This window comes from Hibiscus syriacus, unplaced genomic scaffold (genome assembly GCF_006381635.1).
Source record: "Hibiscus syriacus cultivar Baekdansim isolate YM2019G1 unplaced genomic scaffold, ASM638163v2 tig00000218_pilon, whole genome shotgun sequence".
In the NCBI taxonomy this organism is placed as follows: domain Eukaryota; kingdom Viridiplantae; phylum Streptophyta; class Magnoliopsida; order Malvales; family Malvaceae; genus Hibiscus; species Hibiscus syriacus.
Window position 1 is genome coordinate 1,000,038 of NW_024061774.1, and position 7,659 is coordinate 1,007,696.

Sequence of the window (7,659 nt, forward strand, 5' to 3'; positions counted from 1 at the left end):
TAATGTTTTAAATTTGATCAATAAGGTGGTGACACATGTAGACTAAATTGGATGATTATTATTGAGAAAATAATGTTTAAGTTAAATTTTAATTAAAATCAGTTATACTTATTTTATGACTATATGTATAACATAAGTATAAATTATTATAAGAATATATTTATAAAACTATTAAATATATTAATTTTATAAAATAATATAATTTATGTTATAAAAAAACTAAAAGATTAATACATAATAAGAGTAAAAATGATATTATTATATTGGTTAAACATAAATTATAAAATTAATAAAATTAATTTTAGGGTAAACTATATCTATGACCTCATAACTATTAGCCCTTTTTTTTATTTTGATTGCTAATCTTTTAATTTTGTCAGTTAGACCATTGTTAACATCTAATAAAGATACTGACGTGACAGTTGTTAAAAAATTTGATATAATTATACATAGAGTCCTCGTTACTTATACATTCTATCAATTTAGTCTTAATTTTAATTTAATTCTAAATTTTAAATTGTTCTACACGGATAGCTAGACCCCTCTAAAGGTAAAGTTGAAAATATAAAAAACTTACTTTGAGTAAAAAATCATTAGACATCTAAAGTTAACAAATGATATAATTTGAGTACTTATTTTTTTATTAAGCCAAAATTTAAAAACTCAACGAGGAATTGGGTCCACTCATGGCCTCCAAAATCTAAGGTAGGATGGTGTTCCTGGCTGGATCCTTGTCTCTTTACTGTTTAGATGACAAAGTCTTTGAAGTGATTAAGAAATGGAACATTGTTTTGTCCGTCGAATTAAAAATAAAACAAATGCAATCTTGTAAGGATTTGTCCACCACTGCCACTTGTGTGGACACAGTGCAAGTCTTCACTGCCATTGCCTACAACTTATCCACAGAACGAGCATGAGCACCGCTATACTGAAACTAACGCTGCTCACAGCGTTTGTAGCATTGCTATCCATCATCCTATCTCCCAAGTTCTTGGCTCCACCTGAGGTTCCAGGCTCCAACACCCACCTTCATGAGGCCCAAACCATCCACCTCCCTTCTGCTTTCGGACCCGAAAGCCTTGCCTTCGATCCCCACGGAGATGGCCCCTACACCGGCGTTGCTGATGGCCGCATTCTTAAATGGCAAGCCCATGCCCTCGGCTGGACTGATTTTGCCTTCCTATCTGCTCGCAGGTATAATTACATTCCCTCCCTAATCTTTTCCATATTCTTTAGTAGCTGCATCTGTCACGTCGTTATTAATGCTTAATGAACAGGTACTATCTTGTAATTATTAAAAAAATGTCTGGGTTGAGACCTATTGAAGGTATTTTGTTGGGTTGACTATTGATTTTATTCATTGTATATACGTTGTTGGGTGATCGAATAGGCAGAGATTTAAATTGCCGTCACTTTTTTAGTTGTGTTATATTTTTTGCAATTGTGGATTTAGCGGGTGTTGTTGCGGTAAGTGGCATATATAAAAATAATTTTGAGGGTGAATTCAAATATCAAAATTTTTTAGATAACATCAATAAAATAAATAATTAATCGAAAAAAATCAGATTTCAGACCGACACATGTCCACTCTCATGTATGTGTGGATTAGCCACAAATTGTAATCAAATATCCCAGTCATGCGATAACTATTTTGAACAACACTGTTACCGTTATATAACAGTTGCTATTCCGAGCGACTATTATTTAAATCCCTGAGAATATTGTACTGTAGGCTAATTTAACATGTTGGACTTGATATCTTACCTTAATACTGTTACTTAAAGGTTTTAATTTTAGTGGCTTTGAAGAATCACATTAGCAATATGTTACCACTGTGAATACTGTAGGCTTGCCAAAATGGCTAAACTGCAGGTAGATATGGTTATGCCCTTTTCTTGAGTAATTTGTTTCAGTTAAATCCTCATTTTCAAGGGAGGATTGTGTTCAGCCATTCGCACCAGAAATGGAGCATATATGCTGAAGGCCTTTAGGACTACAATTCGACAAGAAAACCGGCGATCTTTACATTGCAGACGCCTACTTCGGCTTCCATGTAGTAGGTCCTGCCGGTGGTTTGGCCACTCGACTCATCACTGAAGTTGAGGACCAACCCCTTTACTTCACCAACGATATGGACATCGATGAGATCGACGATGTAATTTACTTCACCGATACGAGTGCTATCTTCCGGCGAAGGTGATTTGATCCCAAACCCTTGCCTTGCCATTATATTCTTGGATGCAAAAGTTGTTAGAATTTGAACAAAAGTTCGTTCTTTGATCTTTATATAACCAAAATGGTCCGACTTTAGAAAAGTAATTTTAGATGACATATTGAAGGTGTTGAAGTATATAAGTGCAATACTTGCACATTAGTTTCCTCATCTGCCGTATTTTCTTTTATTGAATTATTCTTCTTGTCCCTATATTATTTGAACAATCAAAAATTAGTCCCTCTATAGTTAGTTCCAGGAATTTAGACCCCTCTATTCTTTTAAGGTGTGATTTTATTAAAAAAAAAGGTACTTTTAATAAGCATATTGAAGGTGTTGAAGAAAGAATATTCTCCAATACTTGCAGATTAATTGCTTCATCGACCTTGTTTTCCTTCGGTTTAATTGTGCTTCCGGTCCCTATACTCTATACATTTGAAATTTGCCCCTCAACTTTAAGCCCATTTATTTCTAAAAGGAAAAAGTTGCAAGGTTCTTTAGTTCTATTCCAAGTAGGGTGAAAGTCAATATACTTTTTTTTATTACATAGATTATTTTATTTTTGAGTAGTCTAAAGTGATTACGAGATAAGATTTATTAAGAATCTTTTTTAATCATTGACAACGCATGTGCACCGTACGGACATATCTGCTCAAACTCGAAACTTCTAGAGAGAATAACACTATCTATAACGGTGTGTAACTAGATATAACAGTGTTAGTGTTGAACTTCAGATATATCTTCCTAGGAACAAGCAAAATTAGCAAAGGGGTCCCTCAAAGATTGTTTAATTCTTTTGTGCTGGCAATTCTTGCCATCAATCCTCAGCCATGACAAAACCGGCAGGTTGATAAAATGCAACAAATCAGGCAAGGAAGCAAAGGTTTTACTGCGAGACCTAGCTTTCGCCAATGGTGTCGCACTGAGCGAGGATCGATCCTTCCTACTCGTCGCTGAAACCGCCACTTGTCGCGTTCTAAGACTATGGCTTCGCGGTCCGAATGTCGGAAACGTCGATGTCTTCGCCGAGGTTCCGGGATTCCCGGATAACATAAGAAGGAATACGAAAGGGGAGTTTTGGGTGGCATTGCATTCTAAAAAGGGACTTTTTGCTAAGTTGGTATTGTCGTACGGGTTGTTTGGAAGAGCATGATTAAAGGTTCCCCTTGGTTTCAAGCAACTGCACTCGCTGTTTGTAGGAGGGAAGCCCCATGGCATTGCTGTAAAGCTGAGTGAAAATGGTGAAATGCTTCAAGTTCTTGAAAGTGAAGTGGAAGAGAAGGAAGGGAAGCTGTGGATTGGATCAGTGATGACACCTTTTATTGGCATTTATAATCTCTAATATACTTTCCGATTCAATTGAATTTTAATTCGATTGATATTATATCTAAATTTCGATATTTTTTCCGAAAACCTTTACCCCTTCCTCAATTAGTTGTCAAAATTGCAATACTTGTTTCGGTATTTAAAACAGAAAAAGATATCGAGACTCTACTATATTTTTAATCGAGTTAACTGCATCACATGAATATTTCAGTTTCATTTCTAAACTACGTCCCCTGTTCTAACTTGGTATTCAAACTTTTGAATCTTCCAATTTTATTCTAAGTTCATCCAAATATGTAATTTGTTTCAATTATAGTTTAACCTAAATTTTAATTTTTTAAGCATATAATAATATAAATTGGCCTAACAATTTTATTAACAAATGATTGACTAGTATATGCATAATTGCATATAGTTTAGAACAAAATTAAAATGTTCAAAAAGTTTGGGAATTAATTTAAAATGAAGGTTATAATCGGAGATGAAACTGGAATACTCAAAAGCTTGAGAAATAAATTAGAATGGTAGTCTATTTTGAGGATTAAATTGAAATATTTAAAAGTTTATGGACAGATTTAGAATGGTGATTAAAATTGAGGATGGGTGATGCAAAACTTAGCTTTTTATTTTCATTTAATTTTATGATTAATTTTTATATGAGAATTATAAAAAATATATATATACAATAATTAAAAATAATAATTCAATTCAATCAAAATTAATCTGTATGAAAAATGAAGGATTTGTTCTATGTAGTGACCGTGGTGGAGATTACTTTGTCCACATCTTTCTTATGGTTTGTATGAAAATTAGAAGCATTCACATCAATAAATGTCGATTATTCCGTATCGACCGATCGTACTGTCGCACTTAACCTTTATTTTACTAATAATCTTTACTTTTTTATATAAAAATAATTGTTTATTCTCATAATTTAACCCAACTGCTCATTCCATCTCATACATTTGTCACTTAAAAAAAATTACTTAGTTTTCTTTCAATATTTTTGTGCCGTCTTTTTCTTTCTCTTTGATCTTAAATGATTAGTTTCATGTGTCAATGATTATATGAAATGTTCTAATTTTATGCTTAATTTATGTTTATAGCTATAGTTTTTTATTTTTATTTTAATTAGTTCCCTTTTGAATGAATCTGAGGTGATTACAAGATAGTGTATATTCATGATTTCTCTTAAATATAAATAATACACACTATAAATATAATTGCTAAACGATACACCCTTAAATATATTGGAGTAAGGCATGAATATGAATGAGCAGTTGGGTTAAAATAAGTTGAAATGGACCCATCATGGACATCTAAAACAAGTGTTCTAGTGTTGGGCCATTGTCTGATTAATGCTCAGTTATGTGATCTGTCGTAAACTCGGCACATGAATCCACCCTTTTTCTCATTTACTTTATACCTGCCTGCAACCAAATATTGAGTTGTGCCCCGGGAACAAAATGGGAAATTATATCGTATGTCAGTATTAATATAGGGTTAAGAAAATCCATTATCGGTTTTGTTATTATTTTTTTAATAAAATCAGTAAAAAAATTACCGGAAACATTATTATTTCTACTTAAAATATTAATGTTTTTTAACATTTCTAGTAAAGTGGTCAATAATAACAAAACTGATAGAAAAAATAACAAAACTGGTAGAAAAATAACAAAACTGGTAGCACTTTACCGGATATGTTAACAAAACCGATAAAGCACCCAAAATAATAAAATCGGTAAAAATAATAATGTTTCGGTAATTTTTTACCTGTTTTGTTAAAAAAATAATAACAAAATCAATAGTTTTTTTCTTAACCGTATATTAAGGCTGCCACACGTGATACTTTCCCGAACAAAATAAAGTTGCATGTGGAGATACTTCCATTTATGCAGAGAGACAGTTGCAATGGGCTAATAGCTGAACAACAACATTAAGGTGGTGTTTGTTTTTGCAGAGGTAAAATGATTGCAGTCTGCGGACTACATCTGCAAGCATCTGCAACAGAAGAGGTGGACCAAAAGTCTGCAGTTTGCAAGAAGAAGACTGTTTGTTTTTTAACGTCTGCATATTGCTAAAATTAATTGAAATATAAATAAATTGATTTTTTTAAACTTAAAAGAGTTTTGCAATACTAAGATTTAAATAATTTTAGTTTTACAATACTGAAATTTAAAAAATCCATACAACTACAATAATAAATTATTTAAAAAAATCAATCCATATTTTAAAATAAATCAATCTATACTAATAAATTATTTAAAATAAATCAATACATACAACTACAATAATAAATCAATACATACAACTACAATAATAAATCAATCTATATTTTAAAATAAATCAATTCATACTAATAAATTATTTAAAATAAATCAATCCATGTTTTAAAATAAATCAATCCATACTAATAAATTATTTAAAATAAATCAACACATACTAATAAATTATTTAAAATAAATCAATATATACTAATAAATATTTTAAAATAAATCAATCCATACTAATAAAATATTTAAAATAAATCAATCCATACTAATTAATTAATTAAAATAAATTATTTTAAAATAAATAACCTTATTAAATTATTTAAAATTATTTTAATAAATAACCATATTTTATAATTGTTCTTGAAGAGGTTTGAAGACCTTTGAAGACATAAAATTATGTCTGCACCAAGAAGAGCTCGCGCAGACGTTAGAAGAGCTTCTGCCTTTTAAAAAACAAACGGTCTACGAAGCCTAATGTCTGCGCGTGATCTGCGCAGCGCAGACATAAGAGGTTTAAAGAGATTGCACAGTAAAAACAAACTAAGCCTAAGTCTTTGGTTTAGTTGAGCTTTAGGTTTTACCTAACTATTTCGTTTCCATTTATAAAAAAAATTAAAGTTTTCAAAAATAGAGAGGATAAGTAAAGAATAAGTTAAGAATCCATTGGGGGGAAAAATATTCCTTTCCCAATGGAACACCCTTTTCTAAAGGAAATTAGGAAGAAACTTAAGACTAACTTATCAAACCAATTTGAACCAATGCTACTTCTTTACTTGCATTTTTAAAACATTGCATTTGCACCCAACTTTTCCACTAATTTTCTTTTCGATTTCTCCTTCCCATCAATATTCAATAAACTAATCGTACCAAAATATATATACTTTAATAAATAAATTATTAATTTTATATCTCAATATTTTAAAAATTTCATGGTAAATTACACGTTTCGTATCTAAACTATCAATTTTAATGTTTTAATATCTAAATTTTTAATTTTTTTAAAACCATATATAAAATTTAATTTTTTGTTTTATGTTAATACCCACTGAAAATCTGACCTTAAGTTTAAAAAAAATAGAAGTTTAAATATTAAAATAAATTAAAACTGATAATTTAAGTACTAAACTTATTAAATTTTTAACGACGATGTACTAAAATAAAATAAAAACTTAAAAGTTTGGTTTTAGAAAAATTAAAAGTTTAAATATTTAATGAAACCAAAATTAATAATTTAAATATTTAATGCATAATTTACCCTAAATTTAACATTTTTTATATATACATGTAAAAAGTTCACCAAGTTGAGTCTATCTTTAAGTTAGTTGCTGGAATTTCATAAATTAGTATTTCTAATTTAAACAAGAAGAAATCTGAATATATATGATTTAGGGAATTCTTTATAAATAGGAAAAAGGGGAATTTCAACTTAAGAAATCCTTTCTGATTTACAAACTAAAATAGAGGTGAAGTTTATAATAATAATAATAATAATAATAATAATAATAATAATAATAATAATAGAAATCTGCTCATATTTCTCCCTAATTTTATCTTATTTTTACATAAAAGGGACTAATTGCAAATCTCTTGCATACTTTTTGTTCACAGCGGAGCAGAAAATCCATTTTCACGTCCCAAGATTTGAAAACTCAACTGACGCCCGCTATTCCCCTAATATTACATACCAAACCCCCTTGATTTTTCTTCTTTCTTAAAGCCCCCGTACTCTTTTTTTAACACATTGATATATTACCTAGCCGCCCCTAATATTTTCCCAGATTTTCAAATCCGTCCACCGTCTTGAAAAAATATCACGAATGGTATCAGATCTGGAAAATCCAGAAGATG

General features: G+C 30.3%; 1 pseudogene; it reads left to right on the forward strand.

Moving 5' to 3' along the window:
• Window positions 1-913: 913 nt before the first annotated feature.
• On the forward strand, window positions 914-3,604 carry LOC120153901 (annotated as a pseudogene).
• Window positions 3,605-7,659: the final 4,055 nt, after the last annotated feature.